Source organism: Paroedura picta, chromosome 3 (genome assembly GCF_049243985.1).
Source record: "Paroedura picta isolate Pp20150507F chromosome 3, Ppicta_v3.0, whole genome shotgun sequence".
Lineage (NCBI taxonomy): Eukaryota > Metazoa > Chordata > Lepidosauria > Squamata > Gekkonidae > Paroedura > Paroedura picta.
In genome coordinates, this window is record NC_135371.1 from 169,332,768 (window position 1) to 169,358,339 (window position 25,572).

General features: G+C 50.7%; 1 protein-coding gene across 5 annotated transcripts in view; it reads left to right on the forward strand.

Annotated features, from left to right (window-relative positions):
* The window catches only part of CDK16 (cyclin dependent kinase 16), a 72,655-nt gene that overhangs the window by 14,171 nt on the left and 32,912 nt on the right, over nucleotides 1-25,572 (forward strand). The gene's annotated exons all lie outside the window — the stretch shown is intronic.

The window sequence follows — 25,572 nt, forward strand, 5'->3', positions numbered from 1 at the left end:
CCAGGGGTGGTCAAACTGAGGCTCTCCAGATGTCCGTGGACTACAGTTCCCATGAGCCCCTGCTGTCAGGGGCTCATGGGAACTGTAGTCCACGGACATCTGGAGAGCCTCAGTTTGACCACCCCTGTTTTAGGCTGACAGTATTAATAGAAAAGCAAGCTTTTGGACTGCACAGCAGCCTCGTCCGGAGAAGAGTGCTGAAAGCTGGGCCTAAATTTGGCACTGCTCAGAGAAGAAGGACCTACCTTTCCATTTCTGGACTTGCCTCATTACCCCAAGCCGAACCTGTAATGTCACACGGCGCATTCTAGCAGGGACAGATCTGTGATCCCCAAAGATTTTAAGTTCTGTATCCCAGGGAAAGAGAGACCCAGGGTCTTCTCTGTTCCGCACCTCTCCACCGAAGTAACACTAACACAGCGTTTGGCTATTTGCAGTCGGGCTCTGCAGGGTTACTGCTGCCCCTACGCATCGGCCAAGTTATCCCCCAAAGTATTAATAGAATGACGAACACCGTCTCTGGCATACCGGATGGAGAGAAGCGCCCTCCGGCCCTGAGACTCTTTACCGGGGTAGGATCCTTTTTCCTCTTCGTAACCGGTCCCTTTAAGACTTTAAGGGGAGGGGGAGATAGCCGGCACTTATCAGGGAAGGGGGGGGGCTTTGTGCTGTCCCTGAGAGGTCTCACTCCTTGGAGCGGCTCTCTGTGCAAAACGCACGGTTGCTTCTCCCCCCCCCCCCCCGCCGTTCGGAGTTGTAGGGCTTCCTTTCTGACATATTACATGGGCCCTGAAGGCCTCCCACGTGAGTCTTTCCACTGAATGAATCACCATCTACTAATGGAAACCCGGGTGCATAGGTCCAGGTTTCGACAACCGCTGCCTGTCACTAAGTGTGCACACAACCTTTGGAGGGTTACTGACTTGCAGGCGGGGCCTGGATATCTCCTGGAATTATAAAAGGTCTCCTGAAATGGGTTTCCCTGGAGAAAACAGCTGCTTAGTGGATAGTGGATTTTGTAGCATTGTTCCCTGCTGAGGTCTCTTCCTTCCCTAAGAGAGCCAGTTTGGTGTAGGGGCTAGGAGTGCAGACTTCTAATCTGGCATGCCAGGTTCGATTCTGTGCTCCCCCACATGCAGCCAGCTGGGTGACCTTGGGCTAACCACAGCACTGATAAAACTGTTCTGACTGGGCAGGAATATCAGGGCTCTCTCAGCCTCACCCACCTCACAGGGTGTCTGTTGTGGGGAGAGGAATGGGGAGGCGACTGTAAACCGCTTTGAGCCTCCTTTGGGTAGGGAAAAGCGGCATATAAGAACCAACTCTTCTTCTTCTAAATCTAGGCTTCGCCCCCCCTAAATCTCCAGGAATTTCCCAACTTGGAGTTGGCAACCGTAGGCGCTTATGACGCCATCAGCCTCGTGAGTATAGACCAGGCTGGATCCGTGAATCTCTGTCCTATCTCTGAGAAGGGACTGGCTTTCTTGCCTTGGGTCTGGAAAAGAAAGAGGGCACAAGAAGTAAAGGGTTGTTCCCCCGCCCCACACCCCTTGGGACAGACTTCAAGCACAGTGTGGGCCAAAGCTAGCCAGATCTCAAAGCAGTTTTTGCACCTGCCTAGGATGGTATGTGAAATAATCACATCTGTGAGCATTACCTGGAGTTTGGCAACCATACCCCCAGCACAATCATTTAGGAATGACGTGTATTTAGGGGAGGCAAACTGCCTTCCCTCCCCCACTCTCCCATGTGGAAGGGATTACAGGTAGGTTAGATCTTCTCTCTCCATTCTGCTGTCTCCTGAAAACCTTTGCCTGAACTTGGGTTGGGAACAAGCCCTGCCCAAAGAAAGGTGAAGTAGTTCTCCTTATCAGAAGGGGCCGGAGTTCAGTGGCTGAGTCGTAGAATGTATTGCAGCATGCAAGCGGCCTAACCTGGATAGTGACATCTAGGAAGCTAAGCAGGGTGGGGCTCCCGGCTAGCTTTTGGGTGGGAGACCTCCAAGGGTCATGATTCAGAGGCAGGAAGAGGCAAAACCACCTCTGAATGACTCTTGGCTTCAAAACCTCGTGGGGGTCGCCATAAGTCAGCTTGACTTGATGGCAAAAAAAAGAAATAACATGTAATTCTTCTGCTGTGTGTGAAAGGGATCTAGACTCTGCAAGTGTGGCTTTGGGCACCACAATTGAAGAAGGATTTAGACCAGGGGTAGTCAAACTGCGGCCCTCCAGATGTCCATGGACTACAATTCCCAGAAGCCCCTGCCAGCAAATGCTGGCAGGGGCTCCTGGGAATTGTAGTCCATGGACATCTGGAGGGCCGCAGTTTGACTACCCCTGATGTAGACGAACTGGAGCATGTCCAGAGGAGGGCAAGGGAGATAGCGAGGCGAAAGCTTGGCCTGTTTAGCCTGAAGAGGAGACGACGAAGAGGTGATAGGATAGCCATCTTCAAGTCCTTGAAGGGCTCTCACCTAGAGGATGGAGCAGAGTTGCTTTCTGTCGCCCCAGAGGGTCAGACCAAAGTCAGGGGGATGAAAGTAATTCAAAAGAATTTTCGGCTAAACCTCCGGAAGAAGTTCCTGACAGTTAGAGCAGTTCCTCAGTGGAACAGGCTTCCTCAGGAGGTGGTGGGTTCTCCTTTGAACGTTTTAAAGAAGAAGAGATTAGATAGCCATTGGAGAAAAATGCTTTTTTGTGTGAACAGAGGCAGATTGTGAATAGTGGGCAGAAGGGATTGTGCCTGTAGCCCTTTCTTGCACATCCAGGGAAATGCCTATCGCTACTTTGGGGTCAAGAGGCCAGATTGGCCAGGGGTTCTGGTTTTTTTTCGGTGTGGGGGGGAGGCATCATCTGGTCACTGTGGATGGGCAGGTAGATGTGAATTTCATGCATTCTGCAGGGGGGGTTGGACTAGATGGCCCTGAAGGTCCCTTCCGATTCTATGATTCTGGTGTAGTGCAGGGGTAGTCAACCTGTGGTCCTCCAGATGTCCATGGACTACAATTCCCATGAGTGAATGCTGGCAGGGGAGCGGATGGTGCTCTTTGAGTCCGGCTGCGTCTCTGAAGGCATGGCTTCGGTTCAGGGCTTCTGCTGCGGACGGACGGAAATAGAAACCCATAGAACTGGAAAGGCCTGGAGCTGACCTCCTTTCTCTGTCCGGTTGTCCTGTATTAAAAGCGTTCCTCACGCGAGCCAGCCCACCTGCCTCCTGAATACCACCGAGAAAGACTCCTCTAAGGCAGCCGCGGCCAGAATTTGCTTGTGTGGTGGTGAGGAGTGCGGACTTCTAGTCTGGTGAGCCGGGTTGGATTCCCTGCCCCCCCACATGCAGCCAGCTGGGTGACCTTGGGCTCTCCAAAGCACTGAGAAAGCAGGAATATCAGGGCTCTCTCAGCCTCACCCACCTCACAGGGTGTCTGTTGTGGGGAGAGAAAAGGGAAGGCGAATGTAAGACGCTTTGAGACTCCTTCAGGTAGAGAAAAGCGGCATATAAGAACCAATCCTTCTTCTTCAGTAATCTCAGGGCTCTCTCAGCCTCCCCTCCCTCACAGGGTGTCTGTTGTGGGGAGAGGAAAGGGAAGGCGAATGTAAGCTGCTTTGAGACTCCTTCAGGTAGAGAAAAGCGGCATATAAGAACCAATCCTTCTTCTTCAGTAATCTCAGGGCTCTCTCAGCCTCCCCTCCCTCACAGGGTGTCTGTTGTGGGGAGAGGAAAGGGAAGGCGAATGTAAGCTGCTTTGAGACTCCTTCAGGTAGAGAAAAGCGGCATATAAGAACCAACCCTTATTCTTCTTCAGTAACATCAGGGCTCTCTCAGCCTCACCCACCTCACAGGGTGTCTGTTGTGGGGAGAGGAAAAGGAAGGCGACTGGAAGACGCTTTGAGAAAAGTGGCATATAAGAACCAACTCGTCTTCTTGTCTGGAACAGAGGTGTCTCTTCTCTGGGAGCTGAACACTTTTCTCACCCTCTCCATAGGGCAAACGTTCCCTTTCTTTCAGACATCAGGAATGTCATTTGGAGATCTATCTTTGGTTGACTCAATTTCACCTTGTGTTGGTTCTTACTCTTTTCCTGCTGCCTTCATCTTTTCCTAGCGTGACGGTCTTCTCCATTGACCTTTTTTCATAATGTGACCAAAGTACGATAGCTGCAGTCTTGTCGTTCTAGCTTCTGGAGACGGTTCAGGGTTGGATTTGATCTAGAACCCTCTTTTGGAATCGTAGAATCATAGAGCTGGAAAGGGCCAGACAGGCCACTTAGTCCCGCCCCCTTCTCAATGCAAGATCAGCCTCAAGCATCCAGGAGAAGTATCTTTCCCTCAGTAAAGTCCAAAACGGTGTCATCTTCTGTCCCTTTTATATTCCAGAGAATGCTTTTCATAGAAAAAAAAAATTCTTACCTTCCTTCTCATCCAAACAGGATCTACCAGTCGGCTCATAGCAGGCTGAAAACACAATACAAAATGCAACCCAAGAATATCCCACTGTGTAATCCTTTAACCCTGCTTTCTTCTGTTTGATTTGGGTCCTGCCCTCCCTGCCCTCAGAGCGTGATTCATAAAAAAAAAATGAGAAAATCCATAGGGCAAAGAATGGCAATCATAAAATCAGCATAAAAGCTGTGCTCAAACCTGCAGTCTTACTAACATCATCAATGGATAATGAAACACACAGCTAAGAACACAAAGGTCATGCTGAGAAAACCACCCTGTCACAGTTACAGGTAAAAAGTCTGTTTTTAAAAAGGGTTTTCAGGCCCTGCATGGACCAGCCAAAGATGTCACTTTTCTTTTCCGTATAGCTTGGTGTAGTGGTTAGGAGTGCGGATTTCTAATCTGGTGAACTGGGTTTGATTCCTCGCTCCCCCACGTGCAACCAGCTGGGTGACTTTGGGCTCACCACAGCACTGAGAAAGCTGTTCTGACTGAGCAGGAATATCAGGGCTCTCTCAGCCTCACTCACCTCCCAGGGTGTCTGTTGTGGGGAGAGGAAAGGGAAGGTGAATGTACGCCGCTTTGAGACTCCTTCGAGTAGACAAAAGCGGCATATAAGTACCAACTCTTCTTCTTCTGAATCACAATCGGTTTTCAATGTAGCCAGTTCTTTCAGCTTGACATCCTAGTGTTTGTCGTGAGCTTAGTGAACCCGGAGCTCTGCCCAAGATCCTGGAGGGCTGCTGCCAGTTGGAGTGGACAATACCGACCTTGTTGGCTGTTTTTGTTTGTCAAGTCATACTAGTAGAACATTCAAGGGAGAGGAAAGGGAAGGCGACTGTAAGCCGCTTTGATCCTCCTTCGGGCAGAGAAAAGTGGCATATAAGCACCAACTCCTCCTCCTCCTCCTCAAGGCACAAGGTATTCAGAGTTGGTTTGCCATTGCCTGCCTCAGCATCACAACCCTGGTCTTCCTTGGCGGTCTCCCATCCAAACACGGGCCATGGCCGACCCTGCTTAGCTTCCGAGATCTGACGAGTGGGCTAGCCAGATCAGGGCGAGCTTGGTGGACCGTATATGGCGGCTTAATGTATTCTTGTACGAGAGGGCATGGATCTAGTGGGAGCCTACACCAAAGGATTCCCTCTTGGGGATGTCCTAGGTTGCAACAAGGTAGAGGCAGGTGTGGAGTTTTGTTCCCTGGTTCTGTTTGGGCTCTCTGGGGGATGACCTGTGGAGGTAGCAGGATCGAGGCGAATTGGTGCTGCTTGTGATGCTAGACCTTATGGCTGCACTTGATGTTGTAGACCAGGGGTGGCCAAAATGCTAACAAGTGCTCATGGGAATTGTAGTCCATTTGCATCTGGAGAGCCACAGTTTGACCACCCCTGTTGTAGAGTAGCTTGCGACCTCATCGACATTGGGATGTGGGGGCCAGCACTTCAGTGGCTAGTTTCCCCTCTGCAAGGTTGAGAACAGAAGGTTGTGGTTGTGGTTGGGGAGGGCCAGTCCCACTGCTGGATGCTCCAGTGCAGAGTTCCTCAGGGGGCAATCCTTTTCCCGATATTATTTAATATCTTCAAGAGCCCTGTTGCCCAGCTGGTCTGAGGGTTTGGGCTTGGATATCATCAGTATGCAGATGACACCCAGCCCTATCTCCTGATGAGCGGCCGGCCAGACCTCCCCCCAACAACTTGCCAGATGTGTGGCAGCTGTGGCTGAGCAGTTAAGGCTGAGTTGTTTGAAGCTGAACCCTTCAAAGACTGAGAACCTGTAGCTGAGAAGCAAGGGACCAGTGGAGGAAGCACACCTCCCCAGCCTGGATGGCGTGCATCTGGAAGTGATATTTGATGTACCTCTTTCTGTGGAGGCTCAAGTCACCGAAGTAGAATCATAGAGTTGGAAGGGACCTCCTGGGTCATCTAGTCCAACCCCCTGCACTGTGCAGGACACTCACAACCCTCTCGCTCATCCACTGTCACCTGCCACCCCCTTGAGCCTTCCCAGAATCAGCCTCCCCGTCAGATGGCTCTCCAGCCTCTGTTTAAAAATTTCCAAAGATGGAGAACCCACCACCTCCCGAGGAAGCCTGTTCCACTGAGAAACCGCTCTGACTGTCAGGAACTTCTTCTGGATGTTTAGATGGAATTTCTTCTGAATTAATTTCATCCCATTGGTTCTGGTCTGTCTCTCTGGGGCAAGAGAGAACAATTCTGCTCCATCCTCTATAGGGCACCCTTTTAAATACTTGAAGATCAGATCCCCTCTCAGTCGTCTCCTCTCCAGGCTAAACAGACCAAGCTTCCCCAAACCTTTCCTCCTACGTCTTGGTCTCCAGTCCCCTCACCATCTCTGTTGCCCTCCTCTGGACATGCTCCAGTTTGTCTACATCCATCTTCAACTGGGTGCCCAAAACTGAACCCAGGACTCCAAGTGAGGCTGAACCAGAGCAGAGTAAAATAGTTCGACAGGCATTTTTTCCACCTGCACCAGGCTAAGCTACTAGTGCGCATTCACATGTATACCTGGAGGCCGTCCTGCTGAGCTTCCTCCGCTAACCTCATCTAGGTGTCGGAGAAAAGCTTTCTTAATAAGGCACTGATTCCTTTCCACCCTCTGTCAAAACCCAGAAGCAGTCGCCTATTTGCCCGCCTGAGGCACGGACCGTTTTCAGGACGCACGATGGTGGGAAAAACACTTGAATCACACTTTTGACAAGGTCGGGATGTAGAACATCACCTCTAAGGTGGCCGCCTTCACCCGTCAGATAAGATGTGCCGCTAGCTGTGATGTTGTGAAGTGTGATCAGAGTGAGAATGGATTGTCGACAGGCAAAGCTCGAATGCTGCCGATATGGGCGACACGGCGAGCCTTCTCCGGAACACCAAGCAGAAGGCTCAGATCCTCCTTGTTTCTTTGAGTAATGAGACCTTCTTTTATTTTTGTCGGCAGTGGTAGAGAGTTTATTTATTTATATGCCACCCTCTCTAGCCAACTTATTGGAACCCCACGACGTTTTCAACGCAAGAGACGTTCAGAGTTGGTTTGCCGTTGCCTGCTTCTGTGTAGAGCAGGGGTAGTCAACCTGTGGTCCTCCAGATGTCCATGGACTGCAATTCCCACGAGCCCCTGCCAGCGTTTGCTGGCAGGGGCTCATGGGAATTGTAGTCCACGGACATCTGGAGGGCCACAGGTTGACTACCCCTGGTGTAGAGAACCTGGATGTCCTTGGTGGTCTCCCATCCAAGAACTAAGGCAGGCAGTCCCTGCTTGTCTTCTGAGATCTGATGAGATCAGGCTAGCCTGGGCCATCCAGGTCAAGGCAGAATCACCAACTTGGTAGAAGTAGTAGAAAGTGCCGCCAGGTTGCAACCGACTTGTGGCGACCCTGTAGAGAGGCCTTTCTCAACTTCTTTACCGCAGAAAAAAAACCCTTGTGAGGTAGGTTAGGATGAGCGGTTGTGATGGGACCAAGATCACCCGGCAAGTCTTCCATGGCAGATTGGAACATGGTGGTCCTAGACCAGCCTTTCTCGGCGTTTCTACCCCTGAAATATTCTTCAGGCTTCACAAAATTCCACAAGTGGCGCGATTGTGCAGAATAGGTTTGGGAAATATAGCTGTGTACACTCTCACCTGGGGCCCTTCTCTTTCCCACACCCTCCGGGCCCATCATTGGCTATTTAGGAGGGGGGCAGGTTGACATGACCATATATGATTATATCACCTAATGTTTCGCAATTTCAAAAAAATATATAAAATTAATAATTAACTCCCACCCATTCAGGAAACCCTTCCAGGGCCTTCAAGAAACCCCAGGATTTCACAAAACCCTGGTTGAGAGAGCCTGCTGTAGGTTTTTATTTATTTATCTGTTTGTTTGGATTTCTATACCGCCCATTCTTTGTGGCTCTGGGCGGTTTACATTGAACATTATATAACTTGCATGGAACGTTATACAGGCTGTAACATCAAAACAACTTTCAGTAAACATTAAAACATTACAATACATCATTAATTGAGAGGGGACATGATAGGCCTCTTTAAAGTATTTGAAAGGTTGTCACTTGGAGGAGGGCAGGACGCTGTTCCCGTTGGCTGCAGAGGAGAGGACACGCAGTAATGGGTTTAAACTTCAAGTACAATGATATAGGCTAGATATCAGGAAAAAAATTTTCACAGTCAGAGTAGTTCAGCAGTGGAATAGGCTGCCTAAGGAGGTGGTGAGCTCCCCCTCACTGGCAGTCTTCAAGCAAAGGTTGGATACACACTTTTCTTGGATGCTTTAGGATGCTTTGGGCTGATCCTGCGTTGAGCAGGGGGTTGGACTAGATGGCCTGTATGGCCCCTTCCAACTCTATTATTCTAATTAATAATATAACAACAGATAACAGCAACATTGGGAGGTCCTGGGGGAGGGTCTGGGGTGACCAGCAGATGTCCCGAGTTGGTCGGCCTCAAGCAAATGCCTGGTGGAGGAGCTCCCTTTTTCAGAAGCAAAAATAAAATAGGAGGGGTGGGACCCAGGGAGAAGCCAGTCAAGGGACAAGCAATAAGGCACTGGGACTCCAATAGGGTACAGCACATTGGCGTCCCAGTGCCTTATTGCTTATTCCTTGTAGGGTTTTCAGGGCAAGTGGCGAACAGAGGTGGATTGTTATTGCCTGCTTCTGTATAGCAGCTTGGGCCTTCCTTGGCGGTCTTCCATCTGAGTCCCCTCCAGGACTGGAGAACTACTAGGACTGCAACTCCTGTTGACCGAGATCAGTCTCCCTGGAGAACATGGCGGCTTTGGGGGGTTTGATTCCATGGTATTATACCCCATTAAAGTCCTTCCCCTTCCAAATCCTGCCCTCCTCAGACTCTACCCTCCGAAATCTCTAGATATTTCCCACCTCACAACTGGCAGCGCTGCATTGCTTGCATCTGGGACCGCACATGGTATCGGCACTCACACTGTGGCTGTCAATCTTTCGTGCTGCCTTGTTTAGGCTGCAGGCTCTGTCCATGCTGGGTGCCATAACTGTACCACCAGGAGCCATATTGTGCGATTATATCCGTGGGAGTAATGTGCAGTTATAGGCAGCCCCCTCTCCAAATTGCTACTTGCAGGATCTCAAGAGCTCCTTGAAGTTTAAGAATAACCAGGTCCTTTCATATCGCTAGTCTCTTAGTAGCATGAGCAATGCTTGAAACTTTGGGTCTCGTTTACCACGGTGGAGTTTTGTGCAGAATATGGATGGTCTTGTGTCCCACCTTCAGGCAAACCTCTCTCTCTCTGTAGGGCTGGCTTTAAAAAAGCAAACAAACCCCAAAACAACGAGTGAGATCTGGTATGGAAAATATGAGGACAACAGCAGCAGCTAGATAAGGCAGGCTTCTTATCGTATCTCCTCCCTCCTAGTCCAAAACTTTTTCAAGGGAAACTGTTTTGGTAAACCAGGGAGTTGGAGCTCTTTAGCATCCAGCAAAATAATCCTCATTCGTGTCTGATGCAGAGGAATAGCTTTGCTTAAAAACTCGCTAACAAAAACGTGTTGACCATTTTTAATTGCTCACGTTGTTTGTCAACGTCCTCCATGTTCAGCAACTTAGCAAGTCCCGTTTCTCTCAGGTCAAAGATGCTAGCAGTCTTTTCCTGGCAACCTACTTTCCCTCACAGGCTTTCTTTGGGCCTCTGGTGAGGATTTAGGTCCATTTTCCCTCAGGGGCCTCCTTTGGACCTCCGATTTAGGCCCACTTTCCCTCATGGGCCTCCTTTGGGCCTCCGGTGAGGATTTAGGCCCACTTTCCCTCATGGGCCTCCGGTGAGGATTTAGGCCCACTTTCCCTTGTGGGCCTGCTTTGGCCCTGCGGTGAGGATTTAGGTCCACTTTCCCTCATGGGCCTCCTTTGGGCCTGCGGTGAGGATTTAGGCCCACTTTCACCTCACAGGCCTTCCTTGGGTCTGTGGTGAGGATTTAGGCCCTCTTTCCCTCACAGGCCTTCTTTGGGCCTGCGGTGAAGATTTAGTCCACTTTTTATTTTTGTTTTTCAAGAGATTCAGATGGTCTAATGGTTAGAGCATTGGTCTAGGACAGGCTTTTTTGACAGTCCTGGAAGGGTTTCCTGAATGGGTGGGGGTTAATTAGTTTTTAATATATCCGTTCAACATTTATCGGGCAATATGACCATATAGGGTCATGTCAACCCACTTACCTACTCCCGAAATGGCCAGTGATGGGCCTGGAGGGGGTGGGAAGTAGAGGGGATTCAACGCTTTCTTGCATCAATCTTTCTGCAGTCTACTGAAAAAAAAAGCCCAATTTTTAACCATTGATAGACCTGCTATGTATCAGCTGAGTTAGCTCAGTGGAATCCCTTGTTTGCACCTTCCGGGACAGAAAAAAGGGATGGACCATTCCCATCCTGTTTTAGCATGCATCTACTTGCCCACTTTTGGAATATTTGGCTGCAAAATTTTTGATCCGGCAACAGTCTTTCTTACATTTGTAAAAGTTGGGGCAGTAAAAGCCTTTTCTGCCTTTGGATTCTTTTAATCTCTGCCATCTGCATTCCTGAGGTTGGCGGCATCAATTGGGAGGGGGGGGGAGGTAGTGCAATAGTCCCTAAATTTGGGAAACCCAGAATTCCTGGAGCGTGCAGTCACTGTGGGACTTGCATAGACCTTCCTGTGTTCTATATGTTTAGAGCCCAGGATCTTAACGGGTCAAGGCCTAGATGCTGATTGGACTTGCAACTGTTAACAGAGAAGGAATGTTGAGGACTCCCGATAACAGAAGGAATGTTTGGGGTGGGTCGTACTGGAGCATCTAGGATCTTCCACCTCTTTCATACATGGAAGCCAAGCCAGAGATGATTTACTGGCGCTTTTCATTTAATGGGAGACCACGTTAGTCGAATGGAAGGAGGAAGTGATCTCTTCAGGGATATATTTGGCTGGCTGAGTTGCTGCAGGCTGCTGATTTCCCGGGCCTGACTTAGAAAGGATTAGATATAAATAAGTTTCCTGGGCTGAAGCGGGGTGATTGCTTGTGAGCCACGAGAAAGTCATCGGCTGTTTTTTTGCACCGTTGGATATGCTGGGCACATCTGTTTGGGTTACGCAGTCTGCTTTTGCAGCGCCGGATTTCGCCAAGCCGCTACCGGCTTCAAAATGTTTGGCATCTAAGCAATCGGTGAGCGTGTGGAAAAATCCCAGGAGCCTGGGGCCATATAAATATCCCTCCCCCAGTTGTGCTGACTAAGTTTTAGCCTGACGGGGCTGTGAGACCACATGATATTAAAGCAATGCAGAAGGAGATCTGCCTTCAGCATAAATTAGCCAGGTGTTTGATTCTGCCGTACCTGGGCGTGGAAGAACTCCAAGGAAAGGGCAGATGTGACTCTGTCAGAGGCTTCAGCTGAACTTTGTATCCTTAGGGAGGGCCTCATGGCTATCAGAGAGCGACCCCATGCCAACTCACAAGGGTTTTAAAGGGTTCGAGATTGGAGCCCTGGCCTCGACAATATTGATTGGAATTTCACTGGTAGTCTTCAAGCAAAGGTTGCATACACACTTTTCTTGGATGCTTTAGGATGCTTTGGGCTGATCCTGCGTTGAGCAGGAGGTTGGACTAGATGGCCTGTATGGCCCCTTCCAACTCTATGATTCTATTCCTTTCCCAAATTGGACTTGAAGAGCAAGCTCCCTTGGGCGGTGAATGGGCAGACAAGTCTGGATCTGCCCATTCCTTCAGAGTTGTGAATTTCCTGCATTCTGCAGGGGGTTGGACTAGGTGATCCGGGAGGTCCCTTCCAACTCTATGGTTCTGTGATTTTTCTGCCATTTGGCAGTGGTCTGTGCAGTGCAATCACAGCTGGCTTATAACGACCCCAAAAGACTCAGTAGAGAGCCCATAATGACACTGGCGCCGTACCAACTGCATCTGCTCCAGATTGGAGACCAGATTGGGTTCATGGTTTTGGTGCTAACCATTAAAGCCCTAAACGGTCTGGGACCCATGTGCTTACGGGACCACCTCTTCCCCTATAACTCCCAAAGAGCATTATGATCCGGTGAATGGCAACTGTTCAGAATTCCCAGCCCAAAAGAAGTGAAACTAGCCTTGACCAGAGCTAGGGCCTTTTTGGTCCTGGCTCCAACCTTGTGGAACGGTCTTGCTGATGAGACAGAGGTATTCCAGTAGGCCTATTGCAGAGGCCAGGAAAATAATGCAGGAAAGACACTGGCCTGCCTGCCCACAAAAAACACCAATCACCCTAAACATCCGGAACCCGTCTAAATACCCTAAACATCAGAAGAAGTTCCTGACAGTTGGAGCGGTTTTCCAGTGGAACAGGCTTCCTCGGGAGGTGGTGGGTTCTCCATCTTTGGAAATCTTTAAACAGAGGCTGGAGAGCCATCTGACGGAGAGGCTGATTCTGTGAAGGCTCAAGGGGGTGGCAGGTGACAGTGGATGAGCGAGAGGGTTGTGAGTGTCCTGCATAGTGCAAGGGGTTGGACTAGATGACCCAGGAGGTCCCTTCCCACTCTGTGATTCTATCATTCTAAATTCCGTCTCAACATCCGGAAGACGTTCCTGACAGTAAGAGCGGTTCCTCAGTGGAACAGGCTTCCTCGGGAGGTGGTGGGTTCTCCATCTTTGGAGATTCCTAAACAGTGGCTGGAGAGCCATCTGACGGAGAGTCTGATTCTGTAAAGGCTCAAGGGGATGGCAGGTGACAGTGGATGAGCGAGAGGGTTGGGAGTGTCCTACATAGTGCAGGGGGTTGGACTAGATGACCCAGGAGGTTCCTTCCAACTTTATGATTCTACTCAGCAAAACCGGACTCCATATGCTTAAGAAGAAGGGCTGGGAATGTTGCTTTAATATATAGCTGGCGAAAGAGAAGGGAATCCCAACCAATGCTGGTGCCATCAATAAGGTACCTGGTTCCTCCAGAATCGGTACCGAAGGCCGTATTTTTTTCCTCAATATCCATATCTTTGTCATCGACTCCTAACCGTTGCTGTCGGTTCTTCCCAGCGGTTCTTTCCACGGCCTCATGGAAGGTCCTTTCTCAATAAAATTCAGAATCCTTTCCCCTTGCGTTGGAGATTTATTTATTTGCTTTACTTTCAATGCCAAGATCCATGCACAGGTTTTCAATGAATACTGGGCCAAATCAGGTTCCCCTCCAAGCTTGGGTTTCATCTCCAGTCTTTCACCACAGTGGCACCATAGTGGTACGAACATGGAGCAGTTCAATCGTGCGGCAGAAAGGGGGGAATCTCAAGAAACGGGCAAAGGAGAACGTCCAGTGGAGCTTCGGCAATCTTCCCACCACCTTGTGTCTGAACCGCCCCGCAAGGGTGGGTGGGTGGAGTGTTGGAGGAGGCAGAAAGAGGGGGCTTATTGCCGGAGGGCTAATCGGTATCTTGACCGCAGGGGTCGCGGGGTGTAACTTGGGACAAAACGCAGGTAACGTTATCTGCGGTAAATGGATACGGCTGTAGAGGGAGATAAAAATCTGCCCTAGCGCGTTTCTATCCTGCCTGTCCTTCAGAGAGCTCAGAGCAACCTATAAGGTTCTCCTGCCTGTTTTATCCCGACAATGATTCCGTGAGTTAAGGTAGGCCGAGAGAGAGAAAGAGAAAGAGGCTGGAACAAGGTTGCTTGGAGAACTTCCCGGCAGCTTGTCCCCTAGCCCGGGGGCCTCCGACCTTTTTGAGCCTGCTGGCCCCTTTGGAACGTTGATACGGCGGATGCAACGCTGACATGGCTGCTGCAGGAGGCGGAGCCAATCACACACAGAGGAAGGCCGAGAACAGGGAAGAAGAGGGGTAATTTGGAAATCGGGCATTGAGCAGGGGCTTGGACTAGATGGCTTGTATGACCCCTTCCAACTCTAGGATTCTATAACAAAAGTAGAAGAAGAAGAGTTGGTTCTTATATGCCGCTTTTCTCTACCCGAAGGAGTCTCAAAGCGGTTTACAGTGGCCTTCCCTTTCCTCTCCCCACAACAGACACCCTGTGAGGTGGGTGAGGCTGACAGAGCCCTGATATCACTGCTCAGTCAGAACAGCTTTATCAGTGCTGTGACTAGCCCAAGGTCACCCAGCTGGCGGCATGTGGGGGAGTGTAGAATCGAATCTGGCATGCCAGATTAGAAGTCCGCACTCCTAACCACTACACAAAACTGGGGGAGAGGAGAGGAAGAGAGAGAGAGGGAATAAAACCAGCTTGCGGTAGTAGCTAGCACTAAAACAGCCTTATTTTAATCTGCACAACCAGTCAGATCTTCCGTGGGCAGTCAGACACCCCCATAGCCCCACACGCTTGGTGGGAGCCAGGAGAAGTGTTGATGGGCAATGCGGTGCCCTTGGGCAATAAGTTGGGCATCGTGCCCTAGTCTAATAACCCTGCGCCACGTTGCCTCTGTAAAATCGCTTCTATGAAGAGAGGAAAAGTAGCGATGAGCAATAAATTCGTAGATGGCAGGGGGCGTTCGGCATGGTGGGGTTTTGAAGGCTCAGAAAGCCCCTCTGCCAGAGCAATTAAGCGTACCGCCCTGAAGCAACAGCTTCCTAGCCTACAGTCTTACACCCCGCCCCAAATCCATGCAAGCCGGTATTGACGTGCTGAGCATCTGCCTCACATGCAGAAAGGCCCAAGTCCATCCCTCCCACGTCTCCAGTTTGAAGGATCGGGAAGGGAAATCAACAGAAAAACAAGGGACCTTTCCAAGGCAATATACTTGTGATAATGTATATATTGAATTCCAGTACAATTTCTTTGACTAACATTCCCCGAAAGTACCTTTGAGCCAATGGCCTATTGATACTAAAAACAGCAAAATAAGGAAGGGTGGTAGGATTTTTCCACTTTTGATACTACAAACCGATATTGAAGAAGTCACTGAAAACGGAAATTATCTAGAAACCGTTATGGTTATTATCATTATCATTATCATTATCATTATTATTTTATTGGATTTCTAGCCCGCCGCTCCCCAAAGGCTCACGGCGGGTGACAACATGTAAAAACCCCATAAAACCCCTAATACATAAAAACACCTAAAAACACTCCCCAACCCACCCTACCTGATGGCAGTGGAACTATCCGGGAATCCAGAGGTCACTGCTGATGTAGGGGGGCGGGGGGTCGATCAGAAGAGGCGCCGGCCTCTTCTGGTATATAAAAGAAATTGTAAAATAAATTGTATTGGAATTCAATGTATACATTATCACAAGTATATTGCCTTGGAAAGGTTTTTTTTTGTTGATTTCCATTGTGAACCTTCCTTTTTTCGAATCGGGAAGGGAGAAAGACGTCCATCCGACATCCCGGAAGAGTTGTCGCGAGCCGGGGTAGACCAGATCGACCTTGGGAAAACACAGCTTCATGGGTTTGTGTGATCTGCCTGACTCTTCAGCAAACCCACTGCTAGGATTGGCCAAAGTTGTCTGCAGGAGCGTTCAAGCTAGAAGCTTAATTGAGAAACAGAATTCCCACAGTAATATATTCTGTGGTCTTCCCAGGCTGGGGGCAGATGCAGGGGGGGGGGGAATGTTTCTTCCCCTCCCTCCTTCGTGCAAGCTCAGTCCGACGCCACTAGGAATTGTATCTGGCCTTCGTGAAATAGATTGGGGACAGCTTTCCTGCAAGGAATAAGGGAAGGAAATATACTCTCCCCCCGCCTTTAAAACCAGTAGCAAATTCCCATCAGCCAGGGGAGATGTTGCTGTCCTATGAATAATGCAGGCAGAGCTGCAATATAATGTAAAAAGATCAGGCATCTCCTTGGGGAAGTGGGGGGGAGGTTGCCATCTTCGGTTTCAATGATGGGGAGGAAAGAGAAAGGTGAGGGTAAACCAAGGATGCATGTAGATCAGCCTTTCTCAAGTTCTTTATCATTGAGAAACCCCTGAAACATTCTTCAGGCTTCCAGGAACCCCGGAAGGGGCACGATGGTGCAGAATATGGTTGGGAAGCAGAGCTGGGCACATGCCCACCTGGGGCCCCTCCCCTTCCTGCCCCCTCCAGGCCCCTCATTGGCCATTCTGGGAGGGGGGGTGGGTGGGTCAACATGACCCTAGATGGCCATATCGCCCATTAAAGGTTGAATAAATTAAAAATGAAAATAAAAATTGATTAATTCCTACCCATTCAGGAAAACCCTTCCAGGGCCATCAAGAAACCCCCGGGTTTTGTGAAAGCCTGAATGTATTTCAGATGTGGAGGGAGGGACAGAAGGGTTATGTCTAAAGATTCCTGGAAAGATTTGGGTTTGGGGAGGGGGAAAGATTCAGAGAGAGAGAGAGAGAGAGAGGAAAAGGCAGCACCGAGCAGATGGTCATTGAGAGAACGGCAAAACACAAGAGAGATTCGAGTCCAACAGCACGTTAAAGAGCAACAAGATTTCCAGAGAGTAAGTTTGGGATTCCTGACCTGGATGTTGCAGATGAAGCGAATCTTGCCAGGTTACAGGAGTGAAGCAGGGTCAGAATTTGATTGGGAGACTACCAAGGCAGTCCAGAGGAAGACAATGGCAAAAACTATACAGATCTTTTTAAAATATAGTTTTTACTTTGTTTTTAACCTAATATTGGTGCACTTTAAGAAATAATTGTTCACATTTTATATTGTTTTATTTATAGCTCAGATTTTGAGTTCCTGACTTTCGTCCAGGTTGGGATTTCGTTCCCTTTTTGCTTTTTGCATGCTCTAGCTAGGGTTGCCAACAGTGGATTGGGAAATACCTGGAGATTTTTTTTTGGGGGGGGGGAGCAGGGCTTGGAAAGAAGAAGGACCCCAGTGGGGTGTGACTGCTAGAGAGTCCACCCTCCCAAGCGTCTTAGGATCTTAGGGCTGAGCCTGCGTTGAGCAGGGGGTTGGACTAGATGGCCTGTGTGGCCCCTTCCAACTCTATGATATGATTCTTCTATGATTCTAAGCAGCCATTTTCTGAGTGGAAGCTGATTTCTGTAGTCGGGAGAGCTGCGGTAATTCCAGGAATGCCGAGATCTGTGTGCTGGTGCCCGTGAAAGGGAAAGACAGCTTGGCCGTTGCTTTCAGAATGATCCGGAGGACAAAGGGTCCGAATTTGCCTGGGCCCGTCGCTCCGACTCAGTTAGACTGGCCTGCCCCGAGCGCGTCATCCGGGGCGGGGGAGAGTTGTGTTTTCTCCAATCATCCCCGTGGGCATCGAGGTTTTCCTCTGCCCCTTCCCGATCCGGAAGGGAGTTCTACTTAACGCGGAGTGACAGAGCGAGGTGAGGGATGTCATCTTTGTTCACAGCACGCGTCCTCCGCTGGCTGGCTGCCTCGTAGCCCCGAGTTCCCAGCTTGTCACATCTTACTTACTCCACGGAGCACAGAGCGGAGGCCAGCATCTGTAGGGGGCTGGGCGATGCGCCATGCTCAGACACCGGCCCTCGGGGCCCCTCGTGGAGCGCAGATCTGGTCCTCATAGCCAGGGCTCTGCCAGGTGATGTGTCTTGAAGTCGTCACGCCATGTCCGTAGCTTCCCTCTTCGAATTTCAACCAGTGTATTCAAATTAGAGTCAAAATTTGACCAGAAGGGATGGTGTCTCGCAGTGGATAGAGCATCGCCCGGGAGAACCAAGTTCCAATCCCAACCTCAATATATAAGTATTTCGATTCTGCCCTTTCATGGTAGGCTCAAGGCAGTTCTACCATGGAAGCTCAGTTGAGGAGCCAGGGTCTCAGGTCAAGGTCCTTCCTATCCCTCCTGCCTGGTTCTTGTAACTGGAGATACCGGGGATTGAACCTGGGCCCTCCTGCATGCCAAGTAGAGGCTCTGCCACTGAGCCAGAGTCTCAGGCCAAGGTCTTTCCCATCCCCTCCTGCCTGGTCCTTTTAGCTGGAGATGGCGGGGATAGAACCTGGGACCTCCTGTCTGCCAAGTAGAGGCTCTGCCACTGAGCCAGGGTCTCAGGCCAAGGTCTTTCCCATCCCCTCCTGCCTGGTCCTTCTAGCTGGAGGTGCCGGGGATTGAACCTGGGACCTCCTGCCTGCCAAGTAGAGGCTCTGCCACTGAGCCAGGGTCTCAGATCCAGGTCTTTCCCATCCCCTCCTGCCTGGTCCTTTTAGCTGGAGATGCCAGGGATAGAACCTGGGACCTTCTGCCTGCCAAGCAGAGGCTCTGCCACTGAGCCAGGGTCTCAGGTCAAGGTCTTTCCCATCCCCTCCTGCCTGGTCCTTTCAACTGGAGATGCCAGGGGTTGAACCTGGGACCTTCTGTGTGCCCAGCAGATACTCCACCACTGAGTCACAGGTCTCGTCCTCCTTTACCGCTCCCCATTGTGTGAGCGGTTTTGAGATTCTTCTAAAAATCGCAGGAGTTTTGGAACGGGAAGCGATGCTTTGAAACCTTTTATGGTGCCTCGCACATTCATAAGAGACAAATCTAATAAGGCCCTTGGGGATGACTCACCCGAGCTATCAGGATCGTTCGGATATTCCTCCGCGAGCCAGAAACGAAAAATTGGCTATAACAATGGAAACGGGGCGCTCTGTTTAACGCCAAAGTGTGAGAATAGGATATTTTTACATGCAGCCCTCCGAGTTCAGCGCACGACAACAGAAGCCGGTGTTCCAACAGAGAACAATCAGAGCCGTATGTCAGAAAGAGGAGAGCACAGGCTGGCAAGAGAGCCGCGCCTGAATCCGTCTCCGGAGGAGATTTCTTATATAGGACAGAACCATATATGTATGCTTGGGGAACGCTGCCCTCTGGACAATCGAGATCAGCTCCCGTGGAGAAAATGTCAGCTTTGGAGGATGGGCTGTGTGTCGTTGTGTCCTGTCGTATTTATTTAGGATCTTGGAATCCTAGAGGTGGAAGGGACCTGCGGGGTCATCTAGTCCAACCCCCTGCAGAATGCAGGGAATGCACAACTATCTGCCCACAGTCACCCCAGTTTCATGCCCAGATGATGCCTCTCCCCCCCAAAAAAATACAAACCAGATTCTCTGGCCAGTCTGGCCTAGGAGAAATTCGCCTTTTGATCCCAAAGTGGTGATCGGCACTTCCCTGGGCATGCAAGAAAGGGCCACAAGAGCCAAGTGCCGGCACTGTCCCCTCTTCCCACCCACTCACCATTTGCCTACATTTAGTTATTTAATATATAGGCTGCCCTCCCTAGCGGCTCAGGGCGGTGAACAGCAGTAAAAAGGTAAAGGTATCCCCTGTGCAAGCACCGGGTCATATCTGACCCTTGGGGTGACGCCCTCCAGCGTTTTCATGGCAGACTCAATTCGGGGTGGTTTGCCAGTGCCTTCCCCAGTCATTACCGTTTACCCCCCAGCAAGCTGGGTACTCATTTTACTGACCTCGGAAGGAGGGAAGGCTGAGTCAACCTTGAGCCGGCTGCTGGGATCGAACTCCCAGCCACATGGGCAGAGCTTTCAGACTGCATGTCTGCTGCTTTACCACTCTGTGCCACAAGAGGCTCTGAACAGCAGTAAAGGTAAAGGTAAAGGTATCCCCTGTGCAAGCACCGAGTCATGTCTGACCCTTGGGGTGACGCCCTCTAGCGTTTTCATGGCAGACTCAATACGGGGTGGTTTGCCAGTGCCTTCCCCAGTCATTACCGTTTACCCCCCAGCAAGCTGGGTACTCATTTTACCGACCTCGGAAGGATGGAAGGCTGAGTCAACCTTGAGCCGGCTGCTGGGATTGAACTCCCAGCCTTATGGGCAAAGCTTTCAGACGGCTGCCTTACCACTCTGCGCCACAAGAGGCTCATCTGAACAGCAGTACTCCATTATTATTATTATTACCGATAAAACAGGCATTATTAACTATAAAGTTGAAAACTACAAATATCTCAGTCCAAGACGTAAGAGATCCGTCTTGCAGGCCCCGCAGAACCTAGTCAGCTCCGACAGGACCCCAATCCCCGGGAGCTCATGGTTCCCCCCCTTCCCCAAATCTCTCCCTTCCCACATGCCACCTCCAAAACCTCCAGGTATTTCCCAATTCCGAGCTGGCAACTCTACACGCAGTCTCGTGTAGACTCTATGGCTTGCTGTGGCAACAAACGGGTTTTCTCTGAAAAGCATATCGGCAGAAGGTGCGCACGGGTGGCCGTGCGCATCGATGGGCGCCAAAGCTGGTTAGAGTTAATCGGGAGCAGCGTGTTTCTAGGCAGGGCTAAGAGGGCACCTCTGAGCGGCTTATCCCTGCAGAAAGGTATTTAACAGCAGCCTGTAGGCTGAACCGGGCCGGTTTATCTGGGGGAGCCGCATCTGATCCGTTCAGGGCTGGCTGCAGAGGTGGGATCTGAAGCTGAAGATGCGGCAAGGCCAGATTTGGTGATAATTCTGGACTGCTGTTTCCTGTGAACAGGGCAGAGGTCGGGAGGGCTGCCGTCCCCAGACCAAGTTATCTGCATGTCTGACCTGGTGTGTGTGTGTGTGTGTGTGCTTTGTTCTGGCCCCAAGACTGCCTTCAATTCTTTGAGAAAGGAAGCAGGAAGAGGCTTTGGATGGGTTTGTGGTAGGGGCCAGCCCTGAACGTGCCTCTTTTGGCTCCTTAGCATTACGTCTCCTTGCGTGATAGGGTTGCTGGCTGCAGGCTGGAAAACCTCAGGAGATTTGGGGATGGGTGAGAACCAAGAAAGCTGGGGGATTAAAAATGGGCATAAAAATATACAGTTTATTTCATAGCATTTCGATTGAAAGGATATTCACCAGTTCACTACCACAGAGTTAAAAGAATTCTTTTTTTCTGGGGGGGGACAGGACTATTTAAGCAGAATGCCTTTGCGTTCTCCTGGGTCTGTACCCTGCCATTCCTAGTTGGTATATACCAGGTACATTTCTCCAGGTGTCTGTCTGCAATCTCCCCTGGAAGGCAGCAGATCAAACTGAGTTTCTCTCTCTGTGGGTGAAGTCAGAATCTAGTGAGTTGACCTCTGATGAAAATCCTTTGGATCATAATGCGTCAGGTCGCAGGCATTCGTACTATTGGTGTATGTCAACCTTTCTCAACTTTTTTACGGTTGAGAACCCCTCTGAAACCTTCTTCAGGCTTCGAGAAACCCCAGAGGTGGCGCCATCCTGCAGGATATGGTTGGGAAGCGGAGCTGTGGACACGCCCACCCGGGGCCCCTCCCCTTCCCACCCCCTCTAGGCCCCTCATTGGCCATTTTGGGAGGGGGAGGCGGGTCAACATGACCGTATACCGTCATACCATGAAAAATATGTAACAAATGTAAATTAAAAAAAAAAACCCTTAATCAACTTCCACCCATTCCGAAAACCTTTCCAGGGACGTCAAGAAACTAAGAAGGAGAAGAGCTGGCTTTTATATATCTTTTCACTCCCCGAAGGTGTCTCAAAGCGGCTTACGGTCGCCTTCCCTTCCTCTCCCCACAACAGATGCTCTGTGTTGTAGGTGGGGCTGGGAGAGCTCTGACAGAGCTGCACTGTCCAAGAAGTTCTAACGGGACTGTGACGAGCCTGAGGTCACCCAGCTGGCTGCATGTGGAGGAGCGAAGCAGCAAACCAAGCTCTGCAGATTAGAGGCCGCTGCTCTAACCTACCACACCCCGCTGACTTGTGCTCTCTCTTACTCTCTCTTCGTCTGCAGCAGTACTTGGAGCGGTCAGCAAAAGCGCCTGATATTCCACAATAGTCTATTTTGGCCTTGTCAGTCCAGAAACATTGCCGAGTGGATGTCTGGCTTTGTGATACGACTGTCTGGGTTATTATGCCCCCCCCTCGATTCTTTAAAGCAGGGGTAGTCAACTTGTGGCCCTCCAGATGTTCATGGACTACAATTCCCATGAGCCCCTGCCAGCACGCTGGCAGGGGCTCATGGGAATTGTAGTCCACGAACATCTGGAGGGCCACAGGTTGACTACCCCTGCTTTAAAGAACGACAACCACCCATCTCAGAAAAGAGGCCTGTGCTACATTGGGAGAGCCCTGGCCCTAAACAAACCCATCTCCTCCCGTTCTGGCAGTGTTGGGATGCCATCTGCCAGTGGCATGCCCAGACCGGGCGGTTTCCTTGTACGCGTTGCTAAATTTAATCCCTACCCTTCATTACAGGACGGCTCAAGAGGTGGATGAAAGCGGGCGAGAATACCCACAAGTACAGCTCTCCGACCCAGCGATGGCTGGCCCAGAAACCTCCGATGAAATCATCTTTCCTTTCGGCGCCGTGTCACGGATGGGCCTTTGTGTGGGTTTGTGTGTGTGTGTGACGCGCACATAGAGACACACGCACACACACACACACACACCCTCCCCAATTATGTGCTTAGAATGAATTGTGCTAATTTGGTTGCCAGCCAGTTTGTCCGGAGGGGAAATTCCTTTTCTCCAAATACGATAATTAGCAGGGGACAAAAAAGCCCCCAGCCCCCAACCCTGTTGCCCCCTCCTAGGGGAAGTTTCTTCTTATCATTTTGGTCATGCCCACCGATTGAGACAGGTCTGGCCCTGGCAACCTTTGGCTCCTCAGATCAGCAAGTTCGGAGCTTTTGGCCTCAGGGAACTCTTCCCACACTGACTCATCAAGTGACGAATGTTCCCCGGGAGGTCCTGACTGGGTCTGTGAGCTTCACGGTCGCTCCACACCAATGGAGAAGGACCCCCAAAACAGACGTAGTGTAGTGGTTAAGAGTGGCGGCTGCTAATCTGGTGAGCCGGCTTTGATTCCCCGCTCCTCCGCGCGCAGCCAGCTGGCTGACCTTGGGCTAGTCACAGTCCTGTTAGCTCTGTTCTCACAGCAGCTCTCTCAGCGCTCTCTCAGCCCCAGCTGCCTCGCAGGGCATCTGCTGTCGGGAATTGTAAGCTGTTTTGAGACTCCTTTGGGCAGTGAAAAGCAGGGAATGAAAACCAGCTCTGCTTCTTCTTCAACCCAGCCCTGGCTTGCTGAGGGATTAGCTCAGCGCCATTCTCATTAAGGAATCTCCAAGGAATTCCAGAGCTCCCAAGGACAGGAGTTCACAACCTTTTCGAGCGTGCAGGCTTTGTAGTCCTGACACAGCATGGTGGGGACAGGCGCAAAATGGCCGCCGCAGGAGGCGGAGCCAGCCGCAAAACGATTATCACAGTTTTACTTCAGCCCGGGGGTGCACTGTGCAGACAGCTTCTGCCAAAACAGCATTAAAAAAAAAATCTACATAGCCGATCAAAAGTCCAGCAGCCATTCAGAAGCCATTGCTGGGCCATAGCCCTACTTGGCACAACCAGCTTCCTAAAAACTCTTGACGGGTGCCAGACAAAAATATCAGCGGGCGTCACGATGCCCCTGGGCACCATGCTGGGTACCCCTGTCCTGGAAGGTATTCGGCAAGCCAGTGTCTTGGAGGAAGGGAAGTGAAATATCCCAAGCCTGGGGGAGGTTCTCTATATGCATGTAGGGAATAAGACATGATTGATGTGGCAGAATCGAAAACACAAGGGCAAATATATCGTTCTTTGTGCTTCCCTGCTCCTCCCAACACACTTGCGCCCCTCCGCATATGCACACACTCTTGTTGGCTCTTCGCACGGTATGCGCCGTGTGTCTTGGTTATTCCTATCGAGCAGGGCCTGAGGAGGAGGCGCTGCCTGTGTTTGTATTACCGGGCAGTGCCCGAGGAGCAAGATCGCACATGGTTGGGTGGTGCCGGCACAGCTGTTAGCTACTCACCCTGTGACTTCACTTCCCAACCCTTCCTTTCTGGGCCTCTCCACCGATGCAGCTGTGACGCTGTTAGAGGAACCCCATTGTAGGGTGCTGCGTGGCAGCCAGAACACATGTGGGCCTAGGGTCATGGTTAAGAGGGGTGGCCTCTAAACTGGAGAACTGGTTTTGGTTCCCCACTTCTCCCCATGCAGTCAGCTGGGTGATCGTGGGCCAGTCACAGTTCTCTCGGGGCCGTCCTCGTGGCCCGGCATAAAGACAAAGAGCACTGAAACAAGTCACTGACAGCTTCAAGCAGGGGTTCTCGTCCAGGGGTCCGTGGATGCCTGGTGGGGGGGTCCGCAGGAGTTCTAAAGCGGCGTGGTATTGTGGTGGTGGTGGTGGTGGGGGATCCAGGCTGTTTTCTCAGCTCCTGCTCTTCTTTCCGGCCTACGTGAGGCAGAGCCCCCATTGTAGTAGCAAAGCTGGGAGGAGGGAGCAAAAGGAGGACTAAGGGTGTCAGTAGTGATGTCACTTCTGGGGGTGTGGCGTGGCCAGCTGATGTCACTTCCGGGAGTCCTCGAAGTCTGAATTTCTTTTTCATGGGCTCCTCCGTGGTCAAAAGCTTGAAGAAGGCTGGCTTAAAGTAACACTTCAAAAGCCTGGGTGAACCGAAACGTTTTGGCCTGCTGCCTAAAACAATTATAGGCAATGCGGGTGTCAGGTGAGCTTCAAGAGGAACGGTGTTTGACAAGCAAGGTGCCTCTACCAAGGAAGCCCTGTCACTGACCACCACCTATCCTCAGCTCTGAAGATGGACACAGGTCTTGCAGGCTGGGCCATTTCTTCCTTAGGTGGGCCTTCAGACCCCTCCTGCCCCCTTTACTTCTAGGCCTTTCCGATTTCACGTTCCCAGGGACAGCCGATGGACAGCTCGGAGGCCGCCTCTGGTCCCGAAACATTTTTACGTGGTTCTGGGTGGTCTTCTCCAACGAACACAGGCTCAAACGTTGCATTCTTACCTTCGCTCGTCACAAAATGCAGCTTTAATTCTGTAGGTATTTCAGCGTGAAGCTGATAGCTGAGATTATATTTAAGGTTCTGCATTAGCATTCTCCCCTGTATTCCCCCCCCCCCCATGACCCCAAGCTCCATGGCGCCATGCCTGCCAAGCCTTTAACTGCTAGGCAATGCTGGTTTTGCTATAGAACTGGAGAGACGAGAAATCCATCCCTAAAAATGAGGTAGGAAGCTAATAACGCTGATGACAAAGACTTGTCACAGGTTGTCATGTTATAGGTGGGAAAAACAAGGCTGGTTGCATAACCATTTTCTTCGGGTTCTGAGCAGTGTTTCCCCCCCTACCCCCTTACTGCTGATGCACGTATCTATATCCCTTCTTCCTTCCACGCAGTTCAGGTGAACTTGGGTGGTTCTCCTCCTACCATTTTGTCCTCACAACGACCCTACAGGGTAGGGAACAGGCGGCCCAAAAGTCACC